Below are 13,058 nucleotides of genomic sequence, written 5' to 3'. Positions count from 1 at the left end.
GTGAGACGAGAGGGAAACGTTATTCATGTTTCACCAAAGGCAAAACATTCTAAGTCAAAGAAAACAAGACCCCCGTTATCAATATCTAATAAAAGTCTGCAAATCTACCAATTGGTTTGAATTTGAAAGGCTATTAATCTTGAATTTCCCTCCCTACTTAAAAATTTTTATTTTTATAATCAAGATGAGATTTCTTCATTAAAGCGGTTAGCAAAACCTGTTTTGGAATATAATACGGTAAAAGTTTGAAATTTATATTATTTTCTCACTCATTGTGAAACAAGGTTTTAAGAGTAGTTCTTAGGTCCCTCAGTGTGTGTGTGTTTAAAATACTAGTGAATGTTTTAGGGAAATAGCATGTTTTAATACATGGAAAGAAACAAAAATGCCACTTTGATTTATTTTCTTTTTTATCAGTGTTAGAATTAAGGCTTTTTATTCCCTACTGAGTTTATCCTGGTGAAGGTCTCAAACAATTTGAGAGTTTTATTCAAAGAAGGATGTTTTCCAAATATCTTCTTTGATTTTTAACTACAAATGTAGGTCTTTTGGGAGGGGGTCTGTCTTCTGCATATTCACATTCATAGTGTATAATCATCCTTCGAACATCAAATTTGCCTTATGTCATAATAGAGAAATGATACTGATTTAGGGAAACCAGGTAGAAATTATGGAGTGGGCAGAAGATTCTGTAAACTTTTAGTGTGATCCTGAAATCCATACATTGTAAAACCGAGTGCTGCATGAGGGTGTTCTTTATCGGATGCTCCAAGAGCAGGTGGGAGGGATGGTCAGCTGCCGTCTCCACTTAAGACCGTGCTCTTTAAAAAACTTTTTAGAACCTTTTATTTAATTGAAACTCGATCCCTATTATAGGCTGATATTTCATGTTTTTATGGATGTGGAGAAATTTCCAGCTCTAAATCTCTTATTTTAGCCTTCTTCACATTTCGCCTTGAAGACGGCAGATCAGAAGCAAACATGCATTTCCCCACCTTGGGTCTGTCTTTGCTCCTGACCCAGACGCTCTCCAGATACCCGTCCCTCGACTTCCTCGGGATTCTTTTTATGCGAGTTTTTTATGTGGGGTAAATATTCCCCCCGTTTATGTGAACTGTTTATACACGGTTTCCGTTTACGCGGTCTCATTTTACGCGGTTCCTTCTTTTCCATTTCCATTATTGGCCATTATTCTTTCTAAAAAACAGTAACTTAGCAACCTACAAAGGACAGATACTAACACACAATTGTTAATGTATCTTTCTATTCATTGGATGGCAAATAAAAAAAGCATGGGTAACTACTGATGTTTTTCAGGATTGGTTTTACAAATGTTTTGCTGTAGAAGCTGGAAATATATATGAAGGAAAATGTCTTCTTTTAAAAATATTCTTACTTTTTGATAATGTACCTAGTCATCCACACAACTTAGAGCATCCAGCATGAAAGTTGGATATTTGCCACCAAATAAACTTCCTTGATCCAACCTTTATATCAAGGCCTTATTTCCACCTGTAAGAGCAATTATATTAAACAGAATTTTAATGATATTTTTAATAAACTTGAAGATAATGAATCACTCACAGTTACAGAAGCTTGGAATAAATACACAGTTTTAAGTTGTATCAAGAACATTGCTTCAGCTTTGCATGATGTAAAGCCATCAACTTTAAATGCTTGCTGGAAAAGCGGTATGGCCAGAAGTGGTTGTACCAGGGAATATGGTTCCAACAACTGAAGAGGGATTAACTTAGCATTAATTTATTAAGTAAATTTCAAGAAGGATCAGAAAGTTTGTAGATGATATTAATGAATGACTGGTTGATCACACATTAACTGATAATCAATTAATTCACTTAATATCTGAAGCCCATCCTGCTGATGACTATGGCAGTGACCTTGAATCACTTTCATTCACTGCAGAAAATATTTACAAAGCTCTTGAACTGGCTACAAAACTGGAAACTGAAATTCTAGATATTGCTCCAAACAAACATCCAACAAGCCTTAAAATTTCTAACAGATTTTTAAAAATGTTGCAGGGAATATCGAGGAATTTATGAAAACTTAGCAAAAGATGGGTTGGAAAAAGATCATCCAAAAACATAAAAATAATGCAACCAAAGTGGTAGTACTTCCAAATATTTTGAGTGACAAAGATGGTGACTTTGTGCTAATTAAAAGGATACGGTTGATTGCTTTAGATTACAGCACAGACACCGACAGCGAATATTATTTATTTTGGTTTTTCTGAATTTTCATTAACATTTTTTTGTGTGTGAAAATATTTGAAATGTTTTTATGCTTTCTGTCAGCCTATTTAGTATTTTTTTCATACTGGTGGACTTTTTATGCGGTTTTCTTCCACTTAATAAAGAAAAACACGGACGTGGTTCCATGGTGTAGCGGTTAGTGCGTCTGCTTTACACGCAGAAGGTCCTGGGTTCGAGCCCTAGTGGACCTCCGGTCCATGGTTTACGGCCATGCCACCCTGAACGAGCCCGATGACTCATCTCAGTAGCTGAGCAGGGTTGGGCCTGGTTAGTACTTGGATGGGAGACCACCTAGGAAGACCAGGTGCTGTAGGCATACATAATAATAATAATAAAGCATGGAACGGATAATCCACATAAATTGAGGGTTGGGTGTAATTTGCTTCTAGTTTTACGTTCAGATATGCCAGTTACATCATCAGTGCATCTCCATTAGTGCCAGATGTGGGACAAATTATATTTCAGTGGAAGCTTGTAACATTATATATAGCAGTTGAATATATTTGCTCTAATTTTTACTAAAATTAAAAAGTAAATTATATTATTTCAGTAGCATTCTGAATAACAACACAAGCATGGTGACTTATGGCACTTAGCACGTGCCAGGCCCTGGGTTAAACCCTGACTTGTATTAACTTTAATCCTCACTACAGTACTACAGTGTGGGCATAGTGTTTTATGTACATGGAAACAGGTACAGAGAAGTTAAGGACTTACCTAAGACCACGCAGCTCCTAAGTAGCAAAGCCAGGTTTGGAATCTATGCAGTGTGGTCCTACTCCTGGGCTTGTAACCACAAACTACTGTTTTGCTTAATGCTTTCAGCCAGCTGCTAGAAAGTTCTTTTCTCTATTACGTTATTATGTTCTTACGTTATTATAATAGAGATAGGCTAAATCATTATCTTTTCGCAACTGCATATCTACAAAGAATAAAAGCCGTTAAACGTGAGACACAGGAGAAAACTCTGAAGTCTTGTCAATTTTTATGATTAAAAAGCTTATTAAAGGTGATCTAGTTTTGGCGGGGGAATCCTCACAAGAATAAAATAAAGTGTTATCGGCCAGGTGTAGTGGGGTTTCTAGTTTTATATCCATACTCATTCACAAATGATGAGAAAAAGATAACAACCTGGGGCCTTTTTATCTACTCTGAGATCAAAGTCAGCCAGTCCTAAAATTCCCACCATGAAATGCATTGTTGGAGAACAACCTAGAAATGGGAAGTGTGGTCTCTACCCTCTCTGAACTACCTGGGAAGGTGAATTACAGGTGACCCGTGAGACATCTTATTCATAAGTTCCAGCAGAGGGGGCTTTTGGAACAGAGACAGTGATGAGTGAGCAAGGGGAGCCCCCTCCACTCCCGCCGCCCCGCCCCGGAGCCGAGCTGCATGGGCAAGTCAGCAGGTGTTGGGTGGTATCTCTCTTCTCCCACCCCCCAGCTGAGGAGCTCGGTAGGAGCTGGTATGGGACCCAGTGAAGTTAGGGTGCTCCTATGAACGGTGCTTCAGGCTTTTGTTTTCCTTGGTGTTTTGGGTGTCTGCGTATCTGTCCTGCCTCTGGCATATTCTCGCATTCCTCTTCATTCACATTTATTCTGCCCTCAGCATTCATTCCATACCTCATAAATAGAACGTTTTTAAAAAGAAAAATTTAATTTTGATTCGAGGTTATATTCTGTAATGCTAGTAAACTTTCTCCCCACCCCCATCAAGTTGTTTTAGCTTAGAATCCTCGGTTGATTTTTCTTTGTGGTGCTTGATTTAAAAAAGTTTCCATGTATAGGCGATAATGGCCACTTTGACTGTGAGAGTCTCGAATTAGAAAATGGTTTTTTGAAAGATGTACCTAAAACATTGTCTTATAATGAATGTAGTGTTCTGAGTTAAAAAAAACTATTCAGCAGGAGGATAGAAGCAGAATTAGTGTTTCTTAGGGTTTGCTTTTCTCATACGGTATAAGGAAAACATGTGCCATGGAAATAATTAGGGTCGTTAAAGACCACGTTGGCTGTGGTTTGCTGACAGTTTCTTTCCTTAACTGTATACGTTTTCTCAGCCTTTAACATCCACTTACCGTTCTGTGGTGTGTCCATTTATCCTGGGTATTTAAGTCAGGTTATTGTGAAAGCTCATTTGCACCTGTTGAAAATGCTGGCATAATTTCTACATCAGTACACCCCAGAAATCTGAGCCCTTCTGCCACTGCAGTTTCTCATTTCAGCTAGAACATTCTTTCTGAATGTGTGTGATAGGGTCGGGATCAGTGTGCCGTTGTCAGACGGTTCAGTCTTTTCCTGTGACTGCAGCGCTTGTTCACGGGAAGGGCTTGCAGTCCCTTCACCCCCCGCCCCCGCCTCCACTTTCGAATTAAGAAAAGAAAGGCTTAGATTATGTTTGTGGCAGCTGCTCACAAAAATCTTGTTTTCTTAAGAGCTGTGCTTGTCGTTGCTTAATGATGGTATGCATCGGACCGAGCTGGTGACAGTTCAGCTGCCACGAATGGGTGATGCCTCGGCATGGAAGAGCTGCTGTGTGTAGATCAGTGGACCGCCTCGTGTCTGTGCCCGGAGCAGGCTGCACGGCGGTCTCCCCGCGCACACAGCGGTCCCTGGGGACAGTGGGCGAAGGGCGTCCAGGGCGTTGATATTTGGGGCCAGTGCTTCAGAATTCAGTGTAACTAACTGGTGGCCTGTGGCTTTGTTGCCAGCCAGAGCATTGACCTTCCTAAAGCCTATTTTGTCAAATGATTCCCATTCCGGTTAAATGGTGCAGGCTGTAGGATTAGATGGCTGTTTGTTTGACTTTTGAATACATGGTGTCTATTCCGAGCAGATTAAGACAGAAGCTGCTTAAGGACAGAGTGTATATTAAATACCGCTTGGTCGTCCTGGAAAGTAGCTCTTAGATAATGATATAATGAGAAAAAACACTCATTATCCAGCCCCTTGATTTACTTAAATCCCTTGTAGATTTTACTTTACCGCTCACCTTAAACCATTTCTTTCATCTGGTAAGTGGTTACAAACGCTATTTTGTTGTACTCTTTGAAACCATTTAAACTGGAAGATAAAAGTTCAAAATAAACAGACTGCCTTTTTAAAATAGAAACAAAATATAAAACTTACAAGATCAACACTTAAAGTTTCGATACTTAATTTCTCTTCAATTTAAAACGATTTACTAGGCATTCAACTAGGCGGGAACTGTCAGGTTTAGTCTCATTCAGGGCTGGGAGGTGCATGTGCTCACATCACCACTTCACTCACCTGTCGGAAGGTGGGGGGGCGTGCGCCCCGCCTGTCGCCGCCTCTTCTGAGCTTCCCAGGCAGGCCCTGTAGCTGTCTGTCCTCTCTGGGTGCTAGTTCTCGCTCTAGGCGTTAAGGGACTTAGGCCACCCTAAACCAAAACGGCACTTTTTCATCAACTTCCTCCCTCACAGCACATTCCCCCCATTTATTTCTGCAAACCAGAAGAGGCAGTGTCTCTGTATTCTTCCTCTCTCTCCACTCACACCTCTCACCCCTTGTTTCTTTTGGCCCTTCTCATTGGGGCTGGGGACAGGGGAAGGGAAAGGGTGGCATCTCTTTTGACCTGGCTATGCTGCTGGTTGCTGCTGTCTTGTGCTCTGTCTCCTGTTTCTGTCTCCCCATATGTCTGTTCTTGTTCTCCAGTGACATCCCCACCCCCCACCCCCACCCCACTCCCCACCACCTGGAATGTTCCTAGACACCCTGAGGCACACTGCAGTGACTTTTCCCACTCCCCTTCAGGTCTCCCCTGGAGGTGCACTCTGTCCCTCTCTGGCTGAGGCCCCGTGCCTGTCACGTTGCCCTCCTGGCCTCTCTCCCCGGTCCCTTTGCTCCCAGCAGCAACGTGTGTGAGCGCCCCACCCCCACAGCTGGAAGGAGCCCATGCTGTCTCCACCACCCTCTCCTTCCCGCCCCAGGGCGGGTGCCTCCCCGGAAGCCCCGCAGAGAGGCCCCTGGGTCTGTCCTCAGCTTGCACAGGCTCGTCCCTTGTCTGCCCTCAGCCTGAGCCAAGTTCAGGACAGTGGGAGTGCCTTGTTGCTGTCACAGCCGGCGAGTTGGACTCTGCTGCTGTGCCCCATTTTCTGAGGTGTGGACGTAAGCCTTGGCGCTCTAGGGAAGACCAGTCCGAACTATGAAAATTTAACGTGCAGTTTTCACCTTTACGAAAACAGTTTCCTCACCCTATTAAGATAAAAAATTAGTCTTTAAAGAAATTCATTTTTATAGATTAACTCAGAAATAGAGGTTGCATTGAAAAAATTCTTGATTAACTGAAACTTATTTTGGAAAATGCACTGAATTTGGTGGTAGAGTTCTTAGAAGACACATGCAGATGTGTCACACACGCGGACGTCTGTCACACGCAGACATGCGTCACACACATGGACATGTGTCCTGCAGGATGACCCGTGTGTTGGGGCTCAGGTGGCTGTGTGGCTTCTGGTGGACGTGTACAGAGAAGCAGATAGAGCCTTTTTGGTAAAGCAGACTTGAAAATGGAAAGGTAGAGAACATTACTTCTGATTTAGTCGATTTCTGGGTTCTAGAGCCACCCCAAACACGGGCGAGCGGTCTCGTCATCGTGAGGCTGATGGTACTCAGCCCGTGGTGAGAGTGAGCGTGTGCTGACCGCCTGTCACTGCAGGCTGGGCCGTCCGTAGAGGCGGACACCCTGGCCATTACTTTGGCTTGACAAACAGCTGAAGTTTCTGAGCTTTAGGGGTGGGAACTCTCTGCAGAGAATGTGTTCTGGTGGCTCAGGCTTCATTCGTTCCTTCCTGTGAGTTTAATTTCCATGTGTCAGGGTCAACAACTGGACAGACTCCTGGGCACAAGTGCTTTGTCACAAGGCCGAAGGTGAGGTTCAGTATGACTGTGAAGGGCAGACCTTTGCTCACAGGATATATTTCGTGAGCAGGGATCTTGGTGGTAATGTAATTCTGAGCCAATTCCCGGCTTGCCGTTTAGTAGAGTCATTTTAAAATGAGCAGAGCAGAGTTCTGGACCCGGTGATAGCGCTGCCTGAGGGCTGGTTGAAAGACTCGTCTGGCTGTCAGCTCCGTCTTACCATGGGAGGCACACGGTGCCCGGCGTGAGTCAGTGATGTGCCACCTTCCACAGCTGGAAAGGCGAAGCAGATCCAGAATGAACAAACGTTCTGCCAGTTTTCTTACCTAGTTCATAAATAGACCTATTCTTTCCCTTTTCCAGTTTCAGGAATTATCCTCTTAAGAAACAGTGTGCTTGAGAAGGCACAGGGAAGCAATGAATATGAATTTGTCAGAGAATCCACACTGCTTGATTTTATCGTCCTTGGGGCATGTTTTATTCTCGTCACAAAGGAGAAATAAGGCTGATTGTCACCGACAGGAACTGCAGCCGAGAGCAGCACAGCCTCGCGTGGGACTTAAACCGGTGGGCAGTTGCTTCTCTCACAGTTTGCCTTTGCACAAAGGAGATGATGTAATCCTTTCCGCTGTGGCCACGTGGCCAGCATGCCGTCACTGTCTTCACAGGGATACCTCTGCGCTGCCAGCGCTTTGTCAGCTCGGAGGGACCGTGCGTTTGGAACTGCTTTCTCTCGCAGCACCTCGCCCCACCTGTGGGTACACACACGTGTGCTTCCGCGCTCCACAGGTGACTTTTTATGCCAAAAAATGACCAGAGTAGCACGTTGTGGAGAACCATGGAGGCTGAGTGTGTGCATAAATTTAAAATTGGGGGATGGATGCTCTGTTGCCATTAGCAACCACTTGCCTCTTTATTCGGGGTGAAATGCTCACAGCCGGGGCTTTCCCCTTCCTTCTACTGCTGTCTCGTGAGTTCTGGCAGCAGCTCACCTGGGCCTGTCCTCGAGAGGGCTGACAGGGAGACGGTACCACGTTCAGTGGTGTGTACCCAGAAGCGCGTCTTTTTTAACGGCCACGTGCTGCCTTGTGGTGTCCTTCCTCCGTGGCCGGCACGCATCCTGTTGGCTAGGGCAGTGTTCGCTGCACTGCACCCTTGTTTGTTCGGCTCCGGGTGAAACACTTGCCTGCACTGGCTCGTTGGATCCACCAGCAGCTTCGGAAACGCAGGGTTCCAGGGGAGGGGACCATGGCCGGGGAGGTGGGCCGCCTTGCCCAGAGACAGAGCCAGGCTAGGGGCACTCTGCATCTGAGCTCACTGATTTTTTTTTCTTTAAAGGAGAGATTGGGTTTGGTGCCTTTTTGCTCCTCAAGCGACCCTGGAGATTCTCTTGCCGGTTGTTAGAAGTCTCTGGGTGTGAGAGTCCCCAGCCTGTGAGGCTTAACGACACCAACACAGCTTTGCACTGTGCTGCCTGGCTCTCTGGGTGATGTCATTGCAGTGGTTAGTTAGGTGCTGCTACCGTAATGGTTAAGCATTTACAAGGCTTCCTTGGCTATGGGGGTCCCACGCCTCTGGGGACCTTATTGTTAAGCTGTGCCAGTTCTAATTTTGATCAGCATTTATGGGCTGCCCCTAAGGTGACAGAGCTTAACTCCTGTGTAAAGAACAATCATAGCACCTTAATCCCAGTTTCTGAAAAGTGCCTCATTATTTGGGGAGTTTGGAGATCGCGGAGATGGGCGGTTGAGGGGAGCCCTGGTTGGTACTGCCGTCTTCACTCCCATCGTGCTTGGCTGGTGGCTCCCTCTTCACCGCCACCGTGCAGCCCTGCTGCCCCTCACGCTGGGACAATCCCTCTGAAGGCTTGGGACTGGGTGGCAGGGACCAGAGCTGTGGTGCCCTTTCATCGATCAAGCTGACACTTGTAGAGCACGATCGCCGAGCGGATTTTGCAGCTTTACACGTGTCACCTCTTTGAATCCTCATAGGGTCCTGGGAGGTGGGGACTGTCCCCGCAGGGGACGGCTGGGGCTTTGACTCCATCTGCACGGGGAAGATGTGAGGGGTGGGAATGGCCTCATTAGTAGATGAAACAGGTGCCAGCAGAAGCCATGGTTATTCTGGGAAGGACGGTGTCTGTTTCTTCTCCAAAATCAGGAGGCCAGTTAGCAGTAGAGGTGTTTGAACGTGGAGGAGAAAATCAAGTGAGTTCGTATCACACAACCTGGCTTTTCTTGGTGAGAAGGTGAGCTGAGGCCGAGAGCTTGGGACCAGGGGGTCTGGGGACAGCCACTGTGGTCGGCACCTCTGTTCACTGGGTACGTGGTTTTACTTACGGGGATGGTCCACCAGGCACTGGAGTCTATTTGGCCAATTCGTGAGATGACGGCGAAGCCTTAGCACAGGATTCTGAAGGAGCCAACCTTACAAAGGTGTCCTTCCCAAGCCTTAATCAGATCTTGGAAAATAAGACGCTGAAATAAAAATAAACACTAGTTTGGTTTGGTTTGTACTTGTTTACGAAAGCAGAAGGTCACTTTCTGACTGCATACTCGGTCGTGGTAACTTTGTGTCATGTTCAAGACTTTGTCTCATTAAAAATTAAGCATCGTTTTTTTGCGAGACTCTTTGGAGGCATTTTCTGTACGTTGGGGCGGTTGCTTTTCCATCACGTCTGTTGACAGCTCTAATTGCTTTTCCGCGTGTGGTCATTCTACATCCAGTCCTTTCTCCCTCCTCTCCTGCCGCTGCCTGATCCGGAGGCCACCTGGCCAGGCTGCCTGCCCTCTGCCCTCCTTCGCCTCCAACATATGCACATATTCATCATTAGCCTGCAGGTTGGGTTCTTCAGGTGGCCTCACCTGCGTCTCTGAGGGACTCATCTCTGTTCTTGATGTAGGGCCTATTCCAAGGCGCACCTCTCAGGGGGCACCCCACGCCTTCTGCCCCCTCCCGTAGGAAGAACAAAGATGACAGGAGAGCTCAGGAAACGATTAAATCATTCCTCGAACATTCCTTGAAAACTGACCTTTCCAGATCCGAATTCCGCGGCTCCGATTGGGTGGTCTGTGCATGAAGCAGTGTCGGCTTGGCTTCATTCTGTCTCTAAACCGGAAGCTGTGGTCCTGGCGTGCACGGGCAGAGGAGCGAAGGGACCAGGGTTCTGATCCTGGGCAGATGTGCAGCTTTCCCTGCGTCTGCCCAGCGCGTGGTGGGGGGAGCGGTGACAGGTGCAGGGTAGGGGCGCCGACCCCTAGGCAGACTCTCGCGAGACTGGCCTGTACACTCAGGGCTCCTGGGCTTGGGGTTCAGCCATACACACTGCACCGTTTCCCTCTCCAGGGGGCCTGGCCCTGGAATGACGAGTAGCCATTCATTTGATCAAGGAAGCGCGCTCTACATCAGCACGAGGATCACTGGTGCACGCTTCTCTGTCACGGTCCTGTCACGATGGTAGCTCAGAGGGACTTGGCTGAAGAAAAGAGATGCTGGTTTCAAGGAGGGCAGGGGCTCCGTCTTCGCCTAGGGCGTGTGCGCCTCGAGCTCCTGAGTGCGGAAGAAAGTTTCAAAGTCTTTTTACACATATTTGTTTACAGCTGATTTTCGAATGTCCGTTCGGGGTTATGTAATGTAACAAGAATACATTTGTAATTGGTGATCGGAGCACGTAGTAAAATTCTTTAGTGACCAGGCGTTTGCTTGAGGCAGTGGTTCTCTAAGTGTGGTTCCGGGACCCCGGGGTCTCCCCAAGAACTTTTCAGGGGCTCCGCGAGTTAAAGCCGTTGTCACATGAGCAAGTGCAGCAAGTCCTCGCAGGTCCTCGCCTAACATCGTCGATCGGTTCTGCGACTTTGCATGGAGCAGTGTAGAGCGAGACCAGCTTTACCAGAGGCCGATGGATGGAAACAGGAGTAAAGTTCCTGCAGCCTCATTAATGTTGTCACCGAGTGATGTCGAACAGAGTGCCATTGAAGGACCTGCTGCTGCGTAGTCTCAGCTTTGTCTTGCTCTCCTTCTTTCCAAAGTGTGTAGTGATGTTTTCTCAAGCTCTTTCGGACACTCAGTGATTTTTAAGTGTGTAAAGGGGTCTTGAGACCGAAACCTTGGAGAAGTGCTCTCAGTGTTAGAGGTCGGGGGGCTGAAGTGTGGGGAGCCTGGGGAAGGAGGGCTCGGCAGTGGGAAGGAGGACGGGGAGGGCGAGGGCCGTGGTCAGCCCTTTGCTTTGGCTCCATCTTCCCCGGAGAAAGGTTGTGGTTTTCGCTCCCATTTCTGCTGCAGCCCACACCAGCAGCGTGGGTGGGTTATTGTGTGTGAAGTGGGCTTTTGCGGGAACCCTGAGACCCCGAGACCAGCCCACCGTGCTGTCTCTGTGGGGAAGCCCCTTCCTGACACCGAGGAACAGCGACTTACTAATGAATTTTGGGACACGTCCGCTGGGAGTTCAGAAATGGTGCTTCTGCCCAGATCCACGGCACTTCCTTTCTGGCAGTTCTTCTCGGGGAGTCTTAAAGAGGAGGAACTGTTAGAGGAATGCGCTTGAGATCGGAATAGAAGGGGAAGCATCTGGGGCATCCTGTTCTTTCAGTCTCAAAGTTTCAGAGCCAAACGCGAGAATCCACTTCACTGCTCTATTAGCTCAGAGAGGTTCGAACCCAAAATTAATTTCAAAGTAATCTCTTGCCCATTAATATACTTGCTTTGTTTTCTTCTTAAGTCATTTTGGTAAAAGGTATCTAATGGTTGCTTCCTTAAAAACTATTCATAGACTTATCTGAGAGACAGTACAGGCTGTAGAGAGGATGTGGAGTTTAGCCATTTGGGAAAACAATTTGGCATCACCTCATAAACTTGAAAGGTGCGTAAACTCTGACCCAGCAATTCCCTCCCACCCCCGGCCTATTCCTGGGCCTACAGAACATTCTGGAAGTGTATTCTGGGATACGTGGCCAGGGCTGTTTATGGCGGCAGCACTTTATAATAGCAGAAATGGGAGACAGCAAACGTCCATTAACAAGATTGCAGAAACAAGTTCGTGGTGTTGTCACAGAATGGAGCATTAAACACAGCTCAGCGTGCACATCAAGGCGGATAAATGAACCATCCAAACTGGGGACAAGTCACAAGAGAACGCGTGTGGAATGATTACCTTCATAGGAAACTCAAAGACGAGCAGACGGAGCAATGTCGTACGCAATAGATTCGTAAATGGCAAAACTAAAAAGAAGAGCCTGGAATGGTTATCCCAAAACCCTGGTGGTTGTATCCGGAGCCAGGTGGCGGGGGCCGTCAGGCAGGGCGTGGAGGAGGCTTCTAAGTGTTGGCAGTGTTCGGGGTCTTCAATAGGATGGTGATTTCACCCTCGCGCAGGTGATACGGCACACCTGCACGCGGACCAGCCGGCCTTCTCTTCTGAGTCTGAGGCCTGTTTTGCTTGGGCTTTCATTTTAGTAGCTGAAAGAATTAGAAAATTGGTTTAAAAGCCTTGTGTTTCACCATGAAGTGAATAATCGGGTATTCAAAGCCGTCAGGGCTCTTAGAAGTCATTTTCCATAATGGCATCATCACCTGTCCTCCTGCGTGAGGTGCTGAAGTGCTGCCGTGGCAGTGACTGGTGTCCCGCTCCCCAGAACTGCACTTGCTTTCGCAGGAAACTGAAGGAGGAAAACTTAGTGTGGTTTTTCACCACTTTAAACACTTATTTTCGAATGAGTTTTGCCTCCACCAGGGTGGGCCGAGGGTGCGGCAGCCACGGACAGTTTGTACCAAGGCCAGCATCTTTTTGAACAGCACGACTAGCTGCTCATTTCATTGTTGACCACGTGTCTAGGCAGAGTGGGGAAATCCTGTCTGTTCTCGATCATCTGTTAAAATGAGAGAGGAGCGCGTATTAGAAAGACCGACG

At 46.8% G+C, this 13,058-nt stretch overlaps 1 protein-coding gene and 1 pseudogene across 1 annotated transcript in view; both read left to right on the top strand.

Annotated features, from left to right (window-relative positions):
• Window positions 1-13,058, top strand: part of TRIO (trio Rho guanine nucleotide exchange factor) — a 324,442-nt gene that overhangs the window by 91,509 nt on the left and 219,875 nt on the right. The gene's annotated exons all lie outside the window — the stretch shown is intronic.
• On the top strand, window positions 2,474-2,589 carry LOC120586441 (uncharacterized; annotated as a pseudogene).

This window comes from Pteropus medius, unplaced genomic scaffold, assembly GCF_902729225.1.
Source record: "Pteropus medius unplaced genomic scaffold, Ma_sr-lr_union100, whole genome shotgun sequence".
Lineage (NCBI taxonomy): Eukaryota > Metazoa > Chordata > Mammalia > Chiroptera > Pteropodidae > Pteropus > Pteropus medius.
This window is presented reverse-complemented; position numbering and strand designations above follow the sequence as displayed.